Consider the following 22,944-nt stretch of genomic DNA (forward strand, 5'->3'; position numbering starts at 1 on the left):
TCTATAAACAAGGATAACCATGGAATCAGACCTAATCCCCCCGACAAATCATTTAATAATATTAATAATATTTCACAGGATTTACTGTATAAAGTAGTCACTTTATTTTATAGGGTGAACACAGCAGCCAATTTGTGACAGCAACATCCTAGAAACATCCATGAAGTCGTGTCATTCAGTATTATTTTCACGTCACCATTAAACATTTATAGGACGTCGATTTTTTTGTGTCTCCGCATGTCATAAATTGTGCCTCTTCTCGAAAGGCTAAAAAACATGTTCATTTACCCAAAGAGTTAATTAATAATGATATCTTGATGCTGTAAGAGTTTTTTTAAAAAACTGAAGGACTCAGAAATGTAAACCTTTCACACAATCTGGTCCCCCAAGATAAATTGCGTGTTTAAACATTTAACTCAAAATAATAGCAGATGGAATTTTTCAGCATTGCAACCGAATCGGTTTGCAAAGACTCAGTCACTTCTTAATCACTCAGAATCCAGCGCGTTGTGATGTTAACTCACTTGATCTTAGTTAACGCTGACTATGTAGAAACGGTTTCATCAGCATATGCCTGGATTTAAGAAATAATAATAATCCTTGCATTTGATATAGAGCCTTATGTCCTGTCTTCGAGACGTCTCAAAGCACTTCACAGAATATACTGTAAAGTGAGTTGACTGTATATTTTGTGGACAAAACGCAGTAGTCAATTGCACACAGCAGTGTTCCACAAACAGCCGTGGATTGAGTGACGAAATTATTTTTTTTCAGTCAGTCAGCGCTGGAAGAGCCCAGGATAACAAGGAATTTAGAATATTGAGTAGCTGTGCAGTTTTAATTTAAGGAGGTTTTTGTAATTAAACTCTTTATTCTTTCTGTGCTTAACTATTTATTTCAATTTAATTTATCTGTTAACCATTTATTTGCAAAATGCTTTTTTTTTAAAAAAAGATCTTTATGGGTGTTTCGCCTGCTAAATATACAGTCAATTCATTTTACAGTATATTCTGTGAAGTGCTTTGAGAATTCTCAACGATGTGCTAAGGCGCAAGGATTGTTATTTATTTTCCTCCGTCTCTGTGATTCACTACTGCAAAGGGCTCAAAGCAAGATTGCTCTCCTTCACCGCGATGCAAATCGTGTCTACATTTCCAATGATAATTATAGCTTTAAACATGTCTCAGAGAAGACATAATTAGAAGGCAAAACATAAACATTTTAATATGTATAACAAGTCATTATTGCAACTAATTTTAGTTCTGTTGTGTAAAAAAAATCGAAACACAGTTGCAATGACCACAATTGTGAACGTGGGTTATTTAGAAGAAACACAGATTTAATTTTTTTTTATATATGTATATCTCAAAGCCATTGTGCATTTTCTCTCTAACTTCTTGGTTTAAATTCACATTGCAACTGACTCTTCTGAACCAGTTTCTCTGATTGCTATTTGCCTTCCTCACATTCCCCGATTTTGATTTTAAATAGTTTGTCACTTTCAAATGCCAACACATCCTCGCTTTCCTCTTATTTTCATGTAACCCACTTTAAGTGGTTCTTCCCCCACCCTACCCACCCACACACACTGAAAAAAATGTTAAATATTGACAAATCCAAAACGCTTCATGAAAATATTAGCCCTCAGTCAAAATTCAAACACAAGTGGATTTCGCCCACAAAATATACAGCCACTCCACTTTACAGTGTATCCTTTGAAGCTCTTTGAGACGTCTCAACATTGTGATAAGGTGCTGTGTCAAATTCAGGATTATTATTATTATTTTATCTATTTTCCATGCACAGTTTTTTCTCGGGAAAGCTACCAATCAAATTCTCGAAACCTCCCACATGCTTGTTGCCAATCGCCTATGGTGATGGGTCCAGATCCACCCCTTTTACTGGGATGATCGCTGATTTTACATTTTCCTATGGTGTTTTTTCCAATATAAAGACTGACAAAATTAACAAAATAAATCCACCTTTGCTCGTTTGCCTCATGTAGCTTCCCTCCCTCCTCCTCTACCTACAAATCTGTGTTTGCTTTATGCGTCATTCGTCAAATGTTGCATTGTATGGATTAGAATCTGTAGTTTTTAAATCCTACCGCTCAAAAAAAACAGTATATTAAATAGTTTTGAAACTTAAGCTACAGAAAAGCTGAGTTTTGTTGCATTAGGCGAAGACATTATTTCATCTTCAAATTTTTTTATTGGGCACTCTGTTTCATTACTTCATTGAATACATAAAGAGTAATATGTATTACTCTATATGTACTATGCACTGGAGTAATGATAGTGATAATAATCCTTGTATTTGATTTAGTGCCTTTTACATCAGTAAGACGATTCACTGTAAAGTATCGCGACTGTGTATTTTGTAGGCGTAATTTTATATTCAAAGAGAGCTCATGATAATTATCCTTTGTTTACTCCAATACGCCAAAGTTAAAAGCTTTCTGAGGGGTTGTACTACTTATTGCTACTTTATACTATTAAGCACCACACACATTCAGAAGGTCCTGCATTCCTGACAGATTTTATCCCAGCTTGTGCGAAGCAAGCAAGAAAGAGAGAGAGAGGTCACTATATTCCCTTAAGAGATGCTCCAAAATATTGAAAAACAGTTCAAATTCAAGCTGCAAATTTGATAGTTTCAAGACTTTGTCTGTTACATTTTTATTGCCTTCCTTGCCAAAACTGCGCAAAATATTAGTTTTGAACTCTTATTTTAAGAATGCAGTAAGTACATATTTCAAAGAACATGTCGTTTTTGAATGACGCTGAATCTTTTTTCATAAGCCCAAAAGAAAAACCCTTTCCCACTACTTTCAAACGTTATCACGTTTGTAAAATTGCCAGTGGTGTTTTTTTTGCAGAGTGCAGAATTTAAAGTTGCTTTACGGTTGTGACACGTTTGAAAGCTGTTTAAAGAGATTCATTATTCATTCCCTTAAAAACGGTGGGCACTGGGCTTTTGAGAGCGTGTTTGGTTTTGAACTGTAAAAAAATAGGTGCTTTTTTTTTGTTTTCGGGAGTCCAGCTGTTACTGCTGCTGGGCAAGCAGATCCGAATCCATATCTCAAAAGCACTTCCGCCCGAACTCTTACACACGGAGGTTAACGAAAGGAGAAACCAAGAAAAGATTCACTTCCCTTCAGAAGTCATCACATTTCCCTTTGTTCCGTGACTGTGGGGGCCAGCGAGGCCCCAGTGCAAACACATTTGTGTTTCTATTAAAAAAAGGAGTTAAGAATATTTTAGGAAAACAGGATATTGGTTGCAGAGGATGGGAAACTGGCGCTGAACTCTGGACTGCTGTCGTTATGTGAGTGTTGGGAGTGAGATTGGTGCCAGCACTTGAGTCAGATGTTCAGTGGAGGCAGGAGAGTGTGAGAGACTACAGATGCAATTTGTCTCAGGGCTAGAGCCAGGAATCCAGAATGAAATTCAACAGAGTTGAATTCAGTCGGATTCAGAAATGATGATCTTCTGCGCATTCCTAAAATGAAATGTCCTGCAATGGTGAGGCCATGCTAAATGATGCTGAACCATACCAGACTGGGACAGGTAGGTTGTGAACGCTGAGAGGTTGTCTTGGGAGATTTTAGAACATTTTGGAAGTTCTTATCTCTGTTTTAGAGATGGGTATCTTTTGTGCGCTTGTGTGTTGAGAAGCAGGGAGTGTCCCCTGTGTAATGGACCTTTTGAGCACTCAGTTGAACAATTGTCTGATGCAAAGATTTGGAAAGTCTGGAATTTAATCTGTGATGGATTAAGGGGATATAGCATTGCTTTACGTATTATAATTTTGTGCATTAGTGAGTCACATTCAATCAGTTTCTTCCGAGAACCTGAGACTAACTATATAAACATAGGCGGTCACCTCTACAAGTCACTTTTCCATCTTTTGTTCTTTTTGTAGAGACGCAAAAACGTTTTGTTCCCTGCAATAGAGACGCGCCTATAATAGTGGCAGCACAGTAACAGTGGTCTCTGCACCTTGAACCATTGCTGACCACGGAGAGAGGGGCCACTGGGCCACTGTGTGGGTAGTTTCCTCTCTCACTCTCCCTCTCTCTCGCTCATCATGAAAAATCACTTAGGACTTGGGGAGGGCTGTGGGGTAAGAGCGGGGAAGTTGGACTAGTTGGATAGCTCTTTCAAAGAGCTGGCAAGGCACGGTGGTCCGAATAGCCTCCTTCTGTGTGCAAATTTTATGATTCTATGACTTTGCTTAGCGATTTCCCAGATTTGGGACGTCCTCCCGACGTGAAAAGCGCTATACAAATGTTATTTTGTATTATACTGTATTAACACTCCCAGCATTAACTGGCCACAGCTGAGCAGTGAGCAATGCAACATTACAAAAGGTCCAAGGCACGGAATGCAGAAAGACACTTAGCAAGCTTAGGGTGAGATTGTATTTAATGAAGAAAAAAGACAGCTAAACTGAAGTTACAGCGAGAATAATGGACGGGGGGTGAGAGTAATTACGGGAAATAATACCATCGAAGGGATTTGTCTGAAGTTGTAATCCACAAGAGCAAATCTGAAACAATTTAGTTATTGGAGCATTGAAGTCAAATTCTTTTCATTGTAATCACTCCCACACACCCATTCTTGTTTTCAGTATGGCAGTACTTTTCAATGTTCCTCCCACCCTGACCCTCCCTTTTAACCTCTCCTGAGGCCTGAAATTCCACCTAGTCTTGGCCTGTTCAGACATTTTGTCTGAAAATGTAATGTTTTGCAGATTCGTGGAAAACTCTTTAATTCATTCTTTTTAAGGACCGTGCGGTTCTTCCAAATTAGGACTGAATTTTTCCCCAATCTTAAATTTTAAGACCCTAGTTAGAATTTTACCCTATGGAGTTACTGACTCACGCTGAGGTAAAGTTCTACTGCCCATCCCTCACTCAAGTGAACAATCTTAATGCGGAAACCCGCACAGTTGTCAGACTGTTGATCATGATGAGAGGTGGGGCTCGATCCTGTCCTCACTCATCTATAATTATATCTGACCTGTTGATGCTGTGTGCAAAGGCAGCTTTTTGCTTTGGGCGATGGGTGCCATAGGCAACATTAATGTCCATGACACTTCATTCAGTTAATGTGTGACGACTGTCTTATTGACAGATTAGGTTTGTGGGCATATCGCTGGAGGATTAATGGAAATTAATCTACAGCGGATTACAGGGATATCACATTGCTCTGTATATCACAGATTTTGAATCTGAAGTATGCATTAGGACATCATATTAAATTAGTTTCCTTTTGAGAGAGTAACAATTGGCATAGTCCTGTGGCTGTTACCGAATAATACAAGTAGCTGTCATGCAATAATGCAAGTGTGATGTTCAGAGTGTGGGTTTCCTGTATCTACTGGTTGGAGAGCGGTGAGCAGTGAGAGACCAAGGAAGAGCTGCTCAGTTGGTGATTCATCCAAAAAAGGAGCAGAAACGAATGGAAGATGAAAGATTGAGTGTTTTCCATTTCTTGTGCAACAAATAGAATGGATTGTAAACAAATTGATAGGTTCTTGCACCTGGCTTTGAATCTCCGGGGCTTGTCTGCCTGAAATAATTTCGGTTGGATTCAGTTTGCTCTTCCGCGGACATCGAGTTGGGAGTGTAGAATTTGACGTCATCGTAACAAAGTGTTACGTGATGCGTTTTCATCAGTGATTCTGAGAAGCAATCTGCCATCCCAGTTAGTAGCAGCAGGAGAGATCAAATGGACTTCTTCTTAAGGAAGAAAAAGAGATGCGTGACATTTTAAATATATACCTGTCTATAAACGTAGAGTTGCTTGATTCTTTCTTTCACTTGACTCCCGATCTGCACAAGCTGCGTACATTTTGAGTTCACTTCAGGATTTCCCACTTGCTCATATTTGTTGCCTGCGCACGTTAAGAGGAATGAAACATTGAACTCCTTCATTGGGAAAGATGACTTAATGGCTTATGTGGCAGTACCTTTGGCAGTGCACCCATCCAACTCTCACAACGTTCATCTAAACTTTTGTTACAGTAAATGCTAACACGACTAAGAAATCCTGCCTTTGGGTGGTGGATTGATTGTTGCTTTTGTCATTTGGGGAGGGGAGGGGTGGGGGGGTGAGGAGAGAATTAAATTTGAGTTCCCTTTTCTTATTTCCACCCTTTGCCATTCTCTCTGTTACCATATCTCTTGTTTCAGTACCTTTTTTTCCTTTGGCTCCTTGATTTTTTTTAAAAATGTCTCACTTTTTCACTTGTTTGGGATTTTTTTTTCTCTTGATGTCCTTCCTCCAGTGCCCTCTCTTTATTTCCATAGCACATCATTGCCAATTAGATTTTCTGTTCTCTTTCTCCCATTCCCTTCTTTTCCCACTCGCTCCCTCCCTCTTTTTGCAGAAGGCCAAGAGAAAACCTTGAAAGAGAGGAAGTATGAAAGTAATGATGCAGGAAGGAAGGCGAGAGGAGATCCTGAAAAGTAGAAAGAAAAATAGAAATGGAAAGGATGGATGCGATGGGAATCATACGTGGCAGGAAAAGTAAAACATGAAAGATAATTTGATCGAATTAAGCGGCAACATAAACTAACAATAAATTTGAGAAGCAAAGGAATAGAATGGTGAAATTCTTATATTGTTGGTGAAGTGCTTGCTAAATGTGAGCAACATTGCAATGTAAAGTGGTGCATTATTGCTGTTCCAAGAACACATTGCATTTAATGTCATAAACATGCTGTTGAATGACCCTTCCTCCCCCACAGTCCCGTTGGCTCCGATTTGCTCTTCACCCACTCCCCCCTTCCTCCCTCCACATCATCAGCCCCACCCCACCCACTTCCAGATTTTTCCCTTGCAGAAAGTTGGCAGGTATCTACGATAGGAGGAGAGTTCCAAAGAAAGTCTCTAAAACACTAAAGCAATCTGTGAACTTCATTACACTGAAAAAAAATTCCCTTGGAATCTCCAGCCACTATTAAAAATGACAAGAAATGTTCCTGTATGATGTATTGGATAAATGTGTGGCCTGGGATATTTTTTATGTTTTTTTTAAAAACAAAGAGCTCACCACTGTTCGTCTGTTGATGTTCAATGATTTGAAGACTGTGGGAACAGAACTTCTTAATGCATCTTACTGTTGAGAATCTGGAATCACTCTGACTGAGATAATGGAGTGCTCCATTAGATATGCTGTAGGATTTGGACACTGACATGGAAAAAAAAACAAGCCTATACATTTATCTATTACTGATGTGCAATCAAACTGTGAAGGTCTCAAATTGTAGAATGGAGCTTCTTCAAAACAACTCCTCGTCCAACAACTTTGTACAAGTAGTGACGCCTCCCTCTTCCAGCTGTGTGTTTTACACGGTAAAGGTTTTGTGATTAAAGTAACTCCAGTATCTGCTGGCTAATAAGGACGCTTATACTTTTAGTGAGAAGATTCCCCAATAAATTGTCTTCGCTCATGTGCCCCACTTCTTCAATATTCTCAAACAGTGAGCACACTAAGAGTTGGCCTTGACATGGGTTTTGGAGATTACTGTTTTGCTATTGATTTTGATCGTGGTGATTTCTAATACTCGTGTCGTGGGAGAGAGAAAAAATGAAAAGTCTTTGTAAATATTAGAGTAGGACTAGCAACAGCAGCTGCTGCGATGTTACAGCGGTGATTTATACATTATCATTATAAGGGCTCATTGTTTTTGGTATTAGCATTTTGAACAGTCCTTTCTCCTTTCTAATAAAAACCAGTCGAGTTGGGGAAAAAAGTAGACACACACTGGCCACAAAGTGCAAAATTATTCGAAAACGCAGGGGAGCGCAGCAACTGCTAAGTGCACGAGAAGGCAGTAATTCACTCTCTTCCTTCCACCCCCTCGTGTTTGTAATAAAGCAAAACTGCTCCATGATTCCAATAATGTTCAGCAACTTCACAGTGTATGTGAGATAGCAATGTTACCACACATTCCCCACACTCCCATTCCCCCACCCACTCATCTTCCTTCTCTATAAGTCTGTGATGCCGTTTCCCCAACCTCCCCCTTCCCTCTCCCTTCCCCAGAGCCCCCTCCTCCTCTTCATATCCTTTGCTCATATCCTCCTGCTCTTCCAAGCATGCTCTTTAAATCCCCAAGTTCCTTATAAAGTATATGGATCATATTCCACATTGGTCTTAAGATGAGTGCAGTTTCATCGCTGAAATATCTTTTGCATCTCACAAGTACCTCGACAACAGTGATCTCTTAAGAGTGTCGCTGATAGCATCCAAAGAATTATAGGCATCCAGCAATTCTGGATAAAAATAAAAATCTCTGAAAACTCCACAAAATATTTCTTTTCACATTTAGGACATTTTTCATTGCACAAAATTGCTGTTATTTAGCATATGAGGATAACAGCAGCTCATTGAATCACACATCACACGGCAGTCCTACAAGTTAGGAAACACAGGAACATGAAGAGACCATTCAGTCCATCGAGCCTGTTTCACCAGTTGATTAGAAATTGGCAGATATTCTAATCTCTATGCCCCATCCTTTTACCATACCCCTTAATACCTCTATTACTCACATATCTGTCTATCTCTCATTTCAACACCCTTGTTGTCCCAAACATCACCTTTACAGCTTTCCGGAGCAGGTTTCCGCATCTTCACACTCCTCTGTGTGAAGAAATGCTTAGATAAAATTGTAACTCACTCCCTCAACTGTGTGCTTTCCTCTGCATATGTTTCTCGGTCAGAATTCAAGGTGAGCTTTCATTATCATCGCCACTTTTGATGAACTAAATTAACTATATCGTCCGGGCAGAAGATTTTTTTTTCCCGCTTGCAATCCAGATATTTCTGATAAAGACTGTACATTGGCTTGGAGTCTACTTCAGAACTGGTATCCAGTCGGCACATTTTTTCAAACAGCCTGAGATTGCTCATGCCTGGATATTACTCGTTTACTGTGTGGGCGGACTCCTATTCATGGATTCATGCAACCAACATGTGTCGTTGTCTCCCAACTTCTGAGCTGTAAGATTTTTAACCTAGGCCAGTTCCCCAATCATTGCCAGACTTGACAGCTGGGACGAGCAGAAAACCGATTGAGTCTGTGCACTACAAACCGTGGCAGCCATTGAAATAGTCCATCAGATTGATGCTTAAAGCGCACTAGTAAGGAACGTAAGACTTTGCTCTGGGCAATACAACAACTTTCCTGTAGAAACCTTTCGTCTAGTAGCTTCCCTAGGGCTTTAAATACCAGACAGTAAGTACACCAATGCCTGAAATGTCTGTTTCAAGTAAACAGAGTCTGTCACTTAAGAAATTAAAATCACAAAGTTACATATCAGGTGCACAGAGTAACGCAACCAGTGAAATTACCAACTCGTAAGAGGAGAACAGAGATCCAAAAATACAAGTTAGCATCTTGTTTTTAACAGAAAACAAAATATGTATTTAATAGATTCATAATTCCTTTCTTATAACACTCTCCTTGGTATTACCTAATTGGCACTACTCAATATCACTGGACAGATAAGTAATCTTTGAAGGCTGTCATGTTGCTTTCAAGGTCCTTCACCCCTCCTGATCCCAACCCCTCCTGATCCCAGCTCGGGTGCGTATCCCTGACTGTCCAGCAAGTTGGGATGTCCTCCTGACGTGAAAGGCACTACACAAATGTAATTTGTTGGTGGTGTTGTTAGCCGTGAGAGCAGGATTATGGAGTCACGGTTCCCCAGTACAACTTTCTGGACAGAGTTTGGTGCTGTAGCACTTGAATTACTGCTCCAGTCTTAATTATTGGCAATAAAATTGGATTCAGTGAAAACTTCAGGTCAGCAGTCCATGGTTTGGAGAGCCTGCACCTAAACAGACCCTCAACCCAATACTATTGAAGCCAAAATGTATTAACAAGCAAATGCATATTTTCTTTTCTGGTTGTATGTAGAAGAAATTCTCATGCGTTGTAGGCCGAATGCCTCTCTTCTACACCCCGCAAGCACCCCTTAGCCCCAGGACATCTTTCTCGCAGTACTGATGTGTGTCGTCTGTATGACTGTGCTCACAAAAGTTCTGGCGAGCGGAAGTTCGAAGGTTAAATGGAATTCTCAGAAAGCAGTGAATGAATTGGTACTTGTGGCATGAAATTTTAAACCCCAGAAATCTGAATTCAATTTTGTAATTGAACACACATACTGTAATAATCTGAAGCATCCAACATTCATGTTTTTAAAACCCCCCGATCTCCCCTTTGTGGTGTACGTTTGAAGAGGTACTATATATATTCAAAATGACAGACTTCCCTTTTAGGCTCCCGGTTCAGGCGGCAGAATTTCCCACACACCAAAAAAAATGGTGCTATTATAAAGAAGGATATTGTGTGCTCTGTTTTCAGATTGAATTTAGCCGTTGAATCGCTCTAAATGTTCCGCAGGTTTACCTTGAAATACGCTGCTCTATCTTTACACTCTTATTTGCTCTCAGTTCCGTTTTTGTACTCGTACAGAATCCTATAAAAGGGCTGTCAGATTGCTGTAGTTTTCAGCAAAGTTCACACATCAAGATGAAAAATGTAATGTGTTTCTGTACATTTGACGTGACTGGAAAGTAATCCCGGTTCCAGCTTTCCAATTTGTCTCCTCGGGTTTTACTTATAAATACAGTATTATTCTGTTAAAGGTCTCCGTTTTACGTTTTCGCTGCAAGCTAAAAATTACATCTGTATCAATTTACAACTTTGAAAAAGTATTCTAAGACGTTTTCGCAGGTGAAGCCAAATTAATAATTGTGGATTTGTCTGAGTTGCTTTTTTTTTCAGTCACCAAAATGAGAGACAGAAAGAATCAGCTTTCGATATGCGTGTGAGACTGGCAGTGGAGATAGAGGAGGCTTGATCCCATTGATTTCCAATGGGGAGGGGACAAGGACTTATCCACATCTCCTCTGGGAATTGTTGAGAATAATTGATAGATAATTTCTTGCTCCCCCAATCCCCAGCCCCCACCCCCCCCCCCCCAACCCCAACCCCCGCGCGGTTACAGAGCTTCTAAACTCTCGGCTGCCTTGCCGACAAGGTTGTTTCAGGAATGTTTTTAGGCCATTAGCTTTTGCATGAGATGAGAAAATGTTCATCCCAGTAGTCTCACAACTAATGGGCGAGAGTTGACAGGTGGACCTGTAAAGGGATTATAACCAGAACTGCTATGTACTTTATTTGACAGCCTCATGCCCAACATTACAGAACACTTGCAAATATTGTTGTTTTGTTAAGTATCCTGACCAGGGCTGGTCCCTGGATACCTGCAAGATCTGTACGTTGAGAACGCAAAAGATGACAAGCTATTTTAAGAGAGACTACAATAAAAGCCCATTCGTGATTTACCTGCAATAAGAAACGTGGAAATCTGCGCAAAATTACAACTTATTGGAAGGAATGCAGTATGAATAGAGCTAAAATGGCAAACAGTAGATTATTCCAGTAGGTATTGGCATCAAGCCCCACACTCATATCCAGCACAAGCAATAGGGTAACGTAATGGGAGACTCGGACTGAGTGTCACCACACTGCCCTTTCTTCTCTGGCACCTGGTTTGAATCCAGCACCAAACCGAAGAATTCTGTGCAGTGTCACTTTATTTTAATGGAACACACGTCCACAAAGTTATCCTCACCCTTTTAAAAGGGAGTCAACACGTCAAAGAAGCAAAATTCTTCCTGCCGCAAAGCATGACAAATATCGCAACAGGAATTGGATGTGCTGTGGCAGCGAAATACAAGTCAGGGAGAGCAAAAAACAACAGACCAGCCTTTAATCACACTTTGTCAGGTTTCATTAAGCGAAATGAGCCATTTTTCAAATTTTGCGAATTAAATGTCATTTGATATTCACAACCGGAATAGCATGGCCAATCCAGTCTTTCTATACCCCAAATTAGATCTTCCTGTGCTTTTTTTTTTGGCAAACGGGTGTCTGACACACGCAAAAGCCCGTCACCGTGCTTAAGAGTATCCAAACCAAATTGAGAATTCCATCCTACACTTGGAAATCCCAGAGATAGATTGTTGAAATGAAATGCGCTCTCTCTGCCTGGAGAGACCCATCTGGCTTACGTAATTCCGGAAAGTATTAGGCGTAGGTTTGCAAGAGCCAAGGCTTTGGTGTTGGGGTGTGTGTTGTGGGAACTGCTGGAGTCGTTAACCAGCTAAAGCCGCAGAGCTTGCCATCGATAGCAATGTCTGGCAAGCTTTCCCGCTTCTTGTCCAGCTTGGACCACCCTACCCATTAGGGCTTTGGCTTGCAGGGTTAACAGGAGCTGAGTGGGAGGATTCCCTGCCCCCAGTGCTCTGGAATACTGCAGATCCACCTGGCTCAGGAACCAGACTACCGAGATCACCACAGAGGGCTGGCTCGACTCCGACATTCTTTTGTCAAATATGCCACCTTGGAGATCCCGCTTGCCTCTCTCCCCCCCCCCACACCCCATCCCCCATAAGAGGATAACAACTTTGGCAACAAAATGGTTAATAGAAACGACTTGATGCAAAGCTCTTGCTCTCCCTGTCTTTTTAACGCTGAGTCATCGGCTGTTCCCAAGCCTTGTCAGTGGATGGCAGGGGCTGAAGAGGGCTGGTCTTCACAACCATAGCCTAAAGACAGCAGAACCAGGTGTGGAGACTGCTGTGTCTGTAGGTGTAGGAATGTAAACCACATCCAGCACATTCATCCCATAACTATTCAGCAAGCACTGGGACTTATGTGGGCGGTTGCTGGCTGCAGGTCAGATCACTTCCTTACTTATTTACTGAATTAATCTCACACTCTTAAAGCCGCAAGACTCCATAGGAAGTAATTTTCACCATTTGTTGGAAACGGTGTGCGTGCCACATTAACCCCATGCGGACTGTTTATGGCATTTTCTTTGTTCCTAAATGAGCACCAGAACGACAATGATTCCATTTGGTTTCTGCTCAATCAGACAATGGATTAAGATGCATTTTATCGAAAGCTCGATTGTGCTTTACTCTGTGGCTTACTTTCTCAGATCTCTGAGCTTGCAAATGCCACTCAGCACTCACAAAGAGTTAAGCAGTGTCTTCATTACTGCTGAAAATCAGGTGGCCGTGAGCAGGTGTTTGTTTGTTTTTATAGTAACACCACTCCTTCCAGGATGGATGACAAGGGTAGGGCAGGAAAGGATGAGACAAGATGAGACAAGATAGGGGTAGGGAGAGAGGAAGGGTTGGGACGAGACAAAGAGGGGTGTGGGGGGAAGAGAGGAGAAGAGAAGACAAGGCAAGGGCGGGGTAGAGAGGAGAGCTTGCAGAAAGTGGGAGAGGAAGCAATCAATTGTATTTTTGGCACAATGAAAAATAATAGCCTTAATATTCTTTTAACGCCTTCATTAGTGTGTGATTACTTGTTTCAGCTTGCACTCAGTCTGCTGAAACCAGCCCTGTCCAATGATGATAGTGACCATGGTGTGAAGCAAGAAGGCAGATTTGGTAACAAATGAGCTCCCGATGCACCCTCACAACGAAAAAGACAAACGTACAATGAAAGCATTTTATTTGCAGAAAATCCTACTTTTCCTTTAAACGAAGGGCACGGTTCGGAGGGATTAGGGGAAGAGCCATTTCACAAACTTATCTTGTAATATTCGCTGCTGATACATTTTGTTTGTGATGTCAGACAACTGGTCCCTGCTCCCTGCAGCCCGACTGCAACTTAACCGAAGGCAGATTGATTGTAAAATCTAATGAAGTCACTAATGAAAGTTTCAAAAGCGGTGTTGCATTTTAACAACTTAAGGTCCTTACCGTTGACTGCAGCGCTTCAATAAAAAAAATGTAGCTCCACTTCCCTCATATCAGGAGTATCCTGTGGTACAGCAATTATAGACAAGTGCTGTGTAATAGATATCAAATGAGCAGAGAAGTAGGAGGCTTCCTGAACAGGAAAGGACACACATGTGACACTGAAGCCTTTAATTATTAATGAATATTATGATGATGGTTTTAAGGGGCCAAAGGTGCTGGAAACAGGTGTTCAAGATGAATTTTTAATTGGTCTGTAATTCTTTAGGGATGTGCTCCGAGTGAAAAAAGGTCCATGTTCTTAATTTAACATTGCACACAAATCAATAGCAAGCCATTTATTTGCTAATTTATTTTCTTTCTTTCTGCAGAATGTATCTGGCAAATCCAGCAGCATGACTGAAGTCATCCTGATTCAATTTGCGCGACGTAGAAATGTTACTTTGAATATGTCTTCAGTTCCACTTTTTCTTATTTTCAAAATAAAGGTCTAAGATATCCTATGTTCTTCTCTCACAATGCCATCAGGCTGCATAATAAGGGCTTTATGAGTGGAGGCAGCTGTACTGGGAGCGGCAACAGCAATTCCTCCCACCACCCCCCGCCCCCCCACCCAGAATCTGGAATGTATGATTAATGGGACATAGAAGACACAGAATTGTGTGATTTCCAAATAAAAAATGCTATTTGGAAGAATTTGAGCGATATCAGCCCTCAACCCTGTCTTTCTTTTTTAATGTATTAACAGTAAAACATTACTGCGCGCACCAAAGACCTTCTATACACTCAAACTTGCTTATTCTACTGGAAGTCAGATCGCTTGCAAAGTCTTTCACTGAGGTAGTTTAACATTAAATACTGCCATATAATAGTAATCCTTACAGTTGATATAGTGCATTTCACATCAGGAGGACGTCTCAAAGTGAGGTAATTTAAAGCAGCATTGATTCCACCGTGTCCCCTGAGTTTAGAGGTACTTTTTAATGTAAAAAGCAACACGTTAGATTTGCGTAAATAAGGTAATAATAATCCTTGCATTTCATATGGACCCCTTCTGCACTGAAAATGTCTATGGTTTGTGTACTAGTTGCGAGTCACACTTACAAGTGATCCAACCTGCAGTCGTATAAGCAACGTGCAAGTGTATATCAGGTCTTCGTTGTGTGCAGAGATGTTTTACTGTTAATACACAAAACAAGGAAGACAGGATTGTGTCCTAAATAGAGGTTAAATACCGTTTGTGGAGATCCCTTTGAGTTTCACAGTTGTCTGGTTTGAGGTTCGTATCTGTGATTTGATGTTCCCAAAGGTTCCCTCTTGTGTGTTTACACCTTTCAGCTCTGCAGTGCAGTTAAGGAGTTAAGAACAGATGTTATCAGACCAGTGGTGGATTCTCACTTTATATAAATCATTATTGTCCATCCAGTGTCAGGACAGCTTTCCAAAGTCATTCTGGTCAGATGTCTGCCTGAAGTTCCACTCTCTCTTAACCTAATCTTAAAGTTTAAGACGGCAGCTGAATTTGCTCACGATTCTTAAACCCTGTCTTAATTGTGGAATTTTTAACAACCGCGGGAAAGCGTGCTTCTAAATTCAGACTAAATTTTCCATGATTCTTAACTTTGACGGCAAAATTGGCCATAAAGGCTCTGGCTCGAAATCAGGCATCAGAAATCACTTCCGTCCACTTAATAGAGATGTGTACCGTGTGAATTTTCCTTGCGGTCTGGGAGTGTAAGAATTGTGCTGTTTAAATGTATATCTATTATCAGCACGTACGTTTAGTAAACCTGTCAACATCAGGACTGAGGGATGGCTTTATGTGCAGCAATGTCAAAATGGCAACTTATTTACAAGGTTTCCCCAGTGAATGATTGGGTAAACGAACCACATGGCGTGGAGCAGACCCATGCAAACAAGGAAAGTCCTGGGTTCAATCTCCAGTCTGTACCCAGTGATCTTGTCTCAGCAGACAGCAGAAGGAGACACTAAAACTAGTCTAATGAGCCCATAGAGAGAGAGAGAGAGAGAAACGAAGCCAGGGACCCCATTCTTGATCTCTGTCCAGCAACCTGCTCACGTGTAGATATTTGCTGAGCACAGGGATGAGGTTGAATAATTTACCAACAGTCACTGACTCTCATCCTGCAAAATAAATTGAAAAATCATATGTTAGGAACAGGTTGTAATTTGACACAGAAACGTATCTTCATCCCTTACACGGTTAAGTCCTTAGTCCTTAGTTCGATCCAGTTCAATGCCAGTTGCTCAAAACGACCCTCGAAATGTTCCCTATTAACAGTACAATTTAATGATAATCCTTGCATTTGAATACAGCGCCTTATCACGTCTTCGAGACGTATTCAAAAGCGCTTTACGGAATATATTGTGAATTGAATTGACTGTGTATTTTGTGGGCGAATATTTCAAATTGGGGGGGGGGGAAAACACTCAACAAAAGACGGATTTGGTAAAAAACATAAGACCAGAAGCCTTTGCGCTCACCTGTTTCCTCAGCCAAGTTTTTTTTTGTGTCGTGTTTGAGGTGACACACGTTTCTCTTTGCACTGGTTGACAGCATGGGTCAGCTTTCCTTGGCTGGAAAAACGAGCTCTGAATAGTGAGCAATCATTTCCAGGCAGAAACCTGACAAAACATACAGCAGATAAGTGCTATTTCTTTATCTTCCAAGTTCAAAGGTGTAGCTTGCGCAATTAAGTGAATACAAATGTACCAAATCCACAGGATTTGACACCTGCAGTGCTTGTGGGGGTGGGGTGGAGGGAAACAGCATTAACAAGGGATCTTCCTCAAACTGTATCACAAAGGTCAAACCATTGAAAACAAAGTCCAGCATTTCAATGCTTCACAGTTTTCCCAATTTAACCCCTTTCTTTCAAAGGGAATTCTCCCCCGAAAGAAAATAATAAAACAATAATAGAATAATTGGGTGTGACATTTTCCTCCAAAAATATATGTAATATGCGATTTGTAATGTATTTCAAAACAAAAGTGGGAGGGAGAGTTGGAAGGAAAATTGTTGTTGAGTTTTCTTCACGATTCAAGAGGAGAGGAGGCTTGTGTTTGCTGTCTGTACGTCATTATCTTGGGTTTCCTCCACTGTGTGAAATGAGATATCATCTTTGCTCATGTCTCTCTCAGAAGGTAGAAAAGGCCTTCAGTCTACAATAAAGATGAACTGAGTGTATGAATTAGTAGGGGGAGGAGAGGGGCTGAAGAATCCATTGATGTAATAATTGCAAAACGATGCTTAACTAACGACAAAAATACCCCCAAATTGCCACACTTTCTCTCGATGAATCAGTTGGGAGAGATACCGTGAAGCTGTTAGTGCAGTTAGTGTGGTGCTTCGGGTTTTAAAATAACGTCAGCAAATTAAACTACGCATTTTGTAAACCTGTATGGTATATTACAGAGTCGTGGATTGTACATCCAGTTTGGCTGCCGTTAAAATCACTCCATTTAATCTAAGGTGACTTTACCAGGGGCAAAAAGAGATGCTAAAACACAGTTGAACGGTAGAAACACAAGGGGGTTTACTCGTTTCTTGTAGAGATTGCCCGCACAGGTATTGGGGAAGTCATCAGAAGGAAGAATTTTTTTTTTAAATGGTTGTTTTGGAATAGCGTCACTTCCTTTACAGAGCTTTGGGCCCTCAACCTGAGTGGCCATGATTTTATTTAACTGTTTTTGCTTCCAGTCTGAGCACTTCTTATGTTCCCTGTTCATCTGGTTCCCATTGGTGTGATTTCACTGGTGTGACTATATCTGGTTCCCAATGGTTCACTTGTGTGACTGTATCTGGTTCCCTGATGTTAGGCAGTAGAATTGGCTCATTTCCTGGCCATTTACTGTATTACTTTACAATGTTGGCGCATGAAACGGTTGAGGATGTGCGTGTGCAATCTTGCGTCTCTGGAGGTGAGGACGTGGCCGTTTTTTTTCCAACTTATGGCCTGTGCTTTGGGAAATGCAGTCAAGTCGTGTTGCCCAAAATACAGGAAAGCTTTGGTAATTGGGGATTGATCTCTGTGTTCAAAAATCCCCCTCCTAAACCCTCTGCTCCATTACTAAGTAAGGCACCGTCAGACTTTCCGGGCCACTCATTTGACAGCTCATTGGGTAGCTTGTATCCCTTTAAGGAAGAAAGGAAAGATGTGTAAGCAAGTCTCGTACTTTCTATTAGTAACACGGTGGTCCATTTTAATAAAAAAAATCCGCAGGGTTATAAAATCAGCATTGGCCGGCAATGCAGGAAGTGGAATTGGCATTGATTCTGGCCGACTTCACTTGATGACATTGATTACAAGGAAGCTCCAAGTTTTGGAGATTTCCTGCTCTGCTTTTTAATAGCCAGTAACTGGAAATGTGTGTGTAAGTGAGAGTGGGCGGTGTGTGTGTGTGTGTGTGTGTGTCTGTGTGTAAAGGCTGAAGCATTGTACATAATGAAAGAAAAGCCAAAACCCTGTCCTGATGTTTGGAAAATGTTTTTACCACAGGGTAAAAAGGAGGAATCGAAACGTTGAGTATAAAACCCAAAATAAATATTCCAAAAGAGAACGAGTCCGAATGTGTGTGTGTGTGTGTGTGTGTATAAGAGAGAGAGATGGGGTCATAAAAACAGCTGAATATCTGCAGTGGGAAAAACGCTATTTTGGGATGACCTGATGTCAACATGGTTAGGGCCGAACAAGAACTTATTTTGCTTTACAAGTTCTCATTCATGATGGCTACAGGTTTGCACAGTTGCAATGCACCCACAAAGGAGCTCCCACTCGTATAGGTTCACACACATCTTTCCCCTCACAGACACACACTCACAGACAGATACATTCAGACACACATGCACACACACACACACATCTCACCCCATAAACACACCGACACAGATCCCACCCTACGCATACATACAGACACACACACACACACACACACTCACCCATCAAACACACACGCAGCTTTTAAAGAAATACATCTGCGATTCATTAGTGAAAGTGAACGTAATTGAAACCTCTGGACGGTATCAATAGAGGAAACCTTTGTGTTCCACATAAAAATACGTTTTTAATTTGGAATAATGTGGCACCATTTTGTTACCTGTATTCACAAGGCATGTTGTAGTACATCTTGATTTTCTACCCAAACCAACATATATATTGCGTTAATGTAACATAATCCTATATTGGCATCAAATTGACACAGTATAACTTGAGTTTAAAGTGAGAGATGTGTGTATTATGGACAACAACAACAATAGGCGTTAGTCAGCTAGATGTCAACTTCAATCAGATAGTCTTTACTGTAATTTTTAACAGTAGCAGATGTTAAAGCGAACTGTGTTAACTCGACTTTCAAAATTGAACAGTTTGTGTGGTGATGACTTTATATTATATTGTCTCATCTCAGTGAAGAGCTCTGATATTCTGGTGAACAGAGCTTTGTCAATGCATGCAAGTGCTGCATATAAGTTTGGAGCCAGTGGTAAATCTGGGATATAGTATCAGCATTGCGTACTGATGTCAGCCCAGGTTATATATTATAATTGGGGTTCAACTCTGGCATCTGTTCAGACTTCTGATCTTAACTGCAGTTAACTTCACTGAAACTGTGCATAATTTTACCACCAAATACATTACCAAATCTGTTCCTTTTGGTTATTCCCAGGACAGATTGTGGTCTTGGAGCTATTTTTAAAAAAAAAACTTTCTCCAGGTTTCAGAATACACTTAAAGAGAGAGACATTTAAGTAGAACAACATCATTAAATTCTTGCAAAATTCATCTGGTTTGCTTCCTCCCTCTCGGCTTTCAAAACCAGTCTTTTAAAAATTATCTTTGGCCCCATCTCCCACCCAGCTCAGGCTCTTGCTCTCTGTAAAGTGCTTTGAGATGTTCTCCCTGTGTGAAAGGAGATCTGTCAGTGTGACTTGTTGTATTATTTATCGTTAGAGAACACGCCACAGCTAAGCGTTCTGGGAAGCTACCCTGTATGAGCAGTGCTATATAAATGCAAGTTGTTGTTGTTATGTATTAGTTATCATTGTTAGTAGCAAACCTCCAACTTCCTCCCCAAATAAATGTTCCATCTCAGCGGTGATGCTCGGCAATGTGCATTACTTCCAGTTCAGGGGCAAATGGCCCACTGTCGTTGCCATTCAAGTCGGACAGTCTTTCAACTGTTTACAATAACACCAAGAAAGTCACCACCAAATAAACACATCATTCCCCTCTTCCCACAGGCTGTGATAATAAAAGGCAGGTAAAATCATGTACATAAATGTCTCCCCGTTTTCCTTGCGTTTAAAGTTTACTGCTTCGGAGAAATGTTTGTCATAATCATCAACCTACTCGCAACCAAAACAATTTATTGCATTTGGCAGGCAAATGCACAACCTAAGGGGAGCAAAATTTCCTAGTATCTATAAATGTCACAGTTTTATAGATTAAGATAATACATGTCTGAACTTAGTAATCAGAGTAGACAGGCTCTAAAACGCTGTCTTTTGGAGCATTGCAAAAAGTGGGGGAGGGTCAACACACAGAAATGATGTTTCATCCAGTCTCTGCATAATGAACAAACTATCAATAACATTACATCAGAGACAGTGGTACGTTAGAGAAAAAGGAACCAGGGCGCCTCCTCAAGATCTCTAGAGAAATTAGGTTGAGGTTATTCCTTCAGGTGTCACCTCTCCTTGGTTCACAGTTAACTTCAACAGCTCACGAGGCTATTTGAAAGATCCAGCTCATTAAATTGGAAATGGAGAAGTCTGGCTAGATTCCTCAGAGGTTGAGGTGGGGGGGGTGGGGAGAGGCGGGGTAGAGAAATCAAGGCCGATCCCCAAGGCTAAAGCGATGAACTGCAAGGAATGCGTAACTAACTTATAAAGTCTCGAGTTGAGGCATTTCGGAATGGATCTCACAAAGGTGTATCAGAGGCAAAAAGGGATTTTGAAAAAGAAACAATACTTTCAGATAGGCAACTAGGCAATAGGGCAAAAGAGCACAGGTTCAAAGTTGTGAAGGGCAAGTTTTATCCCAAAAGCCAGGAATTTAATCAAGAGCTCGGAACGAGTTACCGAGAAGGTGGTCGAAGCCAGGACAGTGGACTTGTTTATGAACCAGTTTCATGAACCAGTTTTATGAACCAGTTTTGGTGCTATATTGAGAAAATGCTGAGGTTGATATTCCGAGAGGGTGAAATGGGCCAAAGAGCCTTCTCCATCCAGAATCTCTCTTGTGATCGCTTGCAATCTGATCTCTCGAGAGCCTAAGCACTCAGACTTTCAGAGATGGATAGTCAAGGTGCACGCAGCATCTATCGCACACTGGAGCACCGTGAATACATGCAAACCTCACTCGCTGTGTGTTGCGTGGCTCCAGGTCACTCCGTCCACATTTGCATTTCTTGCTGTCACTTGAAACTGCAGACGTTTGTTACCAACAAACAGTGAAGGTTCTGTGCACATAGCTGAGCTTTGTGCCTCTGTGTTCGCGACATCTGTATTTTATGCCAAACTGAGAAGGACACAAAAAAACTGGCAAAGTTTGATTTCTCCGTGGCCTCTGCCTACCACCTCCCCCTCATTAACAATCACTCACAGTCACGGCAGTCAAGTGATAATAGCCTAAATTGTTTAATAAAAGCATTTGGTGCGTTCTGCATGTGTTAACGCCCACACAGCATCACTGGGTAAAAACAGATACTGTCTGACAAATGCTATGTGCAAATAAGTTCTGGAGGGAAGGAGGGAGGGAGAGAGAGTGGGAGTGGGGAGGGCTAGAGGCAAGCTTCCCACTAACATTCTTTGAATACTGTATTGCATGGTTGTAAATCTGAGTGATAGATTACAGTTTAGCCTCGGGCTACGTGAAGAAGGCACTCCGAAATCCAGTAAAACCTGTTCTTCCTGCCTGTAGCTGAATTGACGCTAGTTTAAGTGGGACATATGATACCAGCTTCTCTCCATTTTATCCACTAATCATCCATGTGGTTGCTTCAGGCAGTGACTAGTGACATAGAAGGGGCTTTATTTATCGCCCCCAATTCTACCCTTCATCCTTTGGGTGTGACATTAAACCAAGATCTCACCTGCCTGTTCAGGTAGCCTGTTCAAGAGTCTCGTAGTCCTATTTGAAAAGAGAATGGTAGCTTCTCCTAGTCCTGGCCAACAATCCTCCAAATAAAATTGGTCACTTACTTCATGGCTGTTTGTGGAACATTGCGGTGTGCAAACTGGCTGTCTACAAAATACACAGTCACTACACTTTGCATTAATTCCTGTGAAGATCATAGAGATGTACGCCCAACATGAAAGGTGCTTATATCAAATATAACAACACATTACATTTGTATAGCGCCTCAGGAGAATATCCTAAGGCACTCAACAGACAGGATATAAGGATTATTACTACCCTGTCTAATCCTTGGCTGGCCTCCACAGATGGCTGGATGCAATGAAACACAGACCTTTTTGGGGTTGTCGATAATTTTAACTGTGATGGGTGCCTTTAATTGGAACTATTTAATGTAGAATCAGCATTGTGAAAATATGGACTGGAGTCTTGCTCTTACGTTCCTGGACTGTTGTTGGGGAAGGAGTTTGGAGATGTATGTTGAAACCTTTCTTTGTCGGTTGTATTGTATCAGTGTTTTGGCTGTGTGCCATTTGCAATAGTTGATTACGGTCATGATTGAACAATCTTCTCTCAGCAGTAATGGGGAACACACACCTCACACACGCACATACATACACACACATCTCATAGAGCCAACAAGATGCAAAGCTAAGGAAGGTCCTTCTCTCTACCCCAAAAAGAGCTGATTAGCATCTTTGGCCATAAAGGGAAATTCCAAGATATCACAAAGAGTGGCCCACATCGCCAATGGCAATGAATAATGTTCACTGAAATTTTCCCTCTAATGGTGTACTCACCCTAATCTGCTCCTACAGGGCTGAATTCCTCAGGATCTCTGTGAATGAGATTTAAGAATAAGAATAAAAGAGACTTTAATTCCAGTCCCGGTATCAGAATTTATAATGGTTATTTAAATACAAGTGCAAGCTTAATGCAAATGGTATAACAGGTTCTATTGTGGATGTCACAGTATGGAAAAGAA

General features: G+C 41.0%; 1 protein-coding gene across 1 annotated transcript in view; it reads left to right on the forward strand.

The window, feature by feature from the left end:
• Positions 1-22,944, forward strand: part of bahcc1b (BAH domain and coiled-coil containing 1b) — a 141,424-nt gene that overhangs the window by 13,516 nt on the left and 104,964 nt on the right.

This window comes from Callorhinchus milii, unplaced genomic scaffold, assembly GCF_018977255.1.
Source record: "Callorhinchus milii isolate IMCB2004 unplaced genomic scaffold, IMCB_Cmil_1.0 Scaffold20, whole genome shotgun sequence".
Classification (NCBI taxonomy): domain Eukaryota; kingdom Metazoa; phylum Chordata; class Chondrichthyes; order Chimaeriformes; family Callorhinchidae; genus Callorhinchus; species Callorhinchus milii.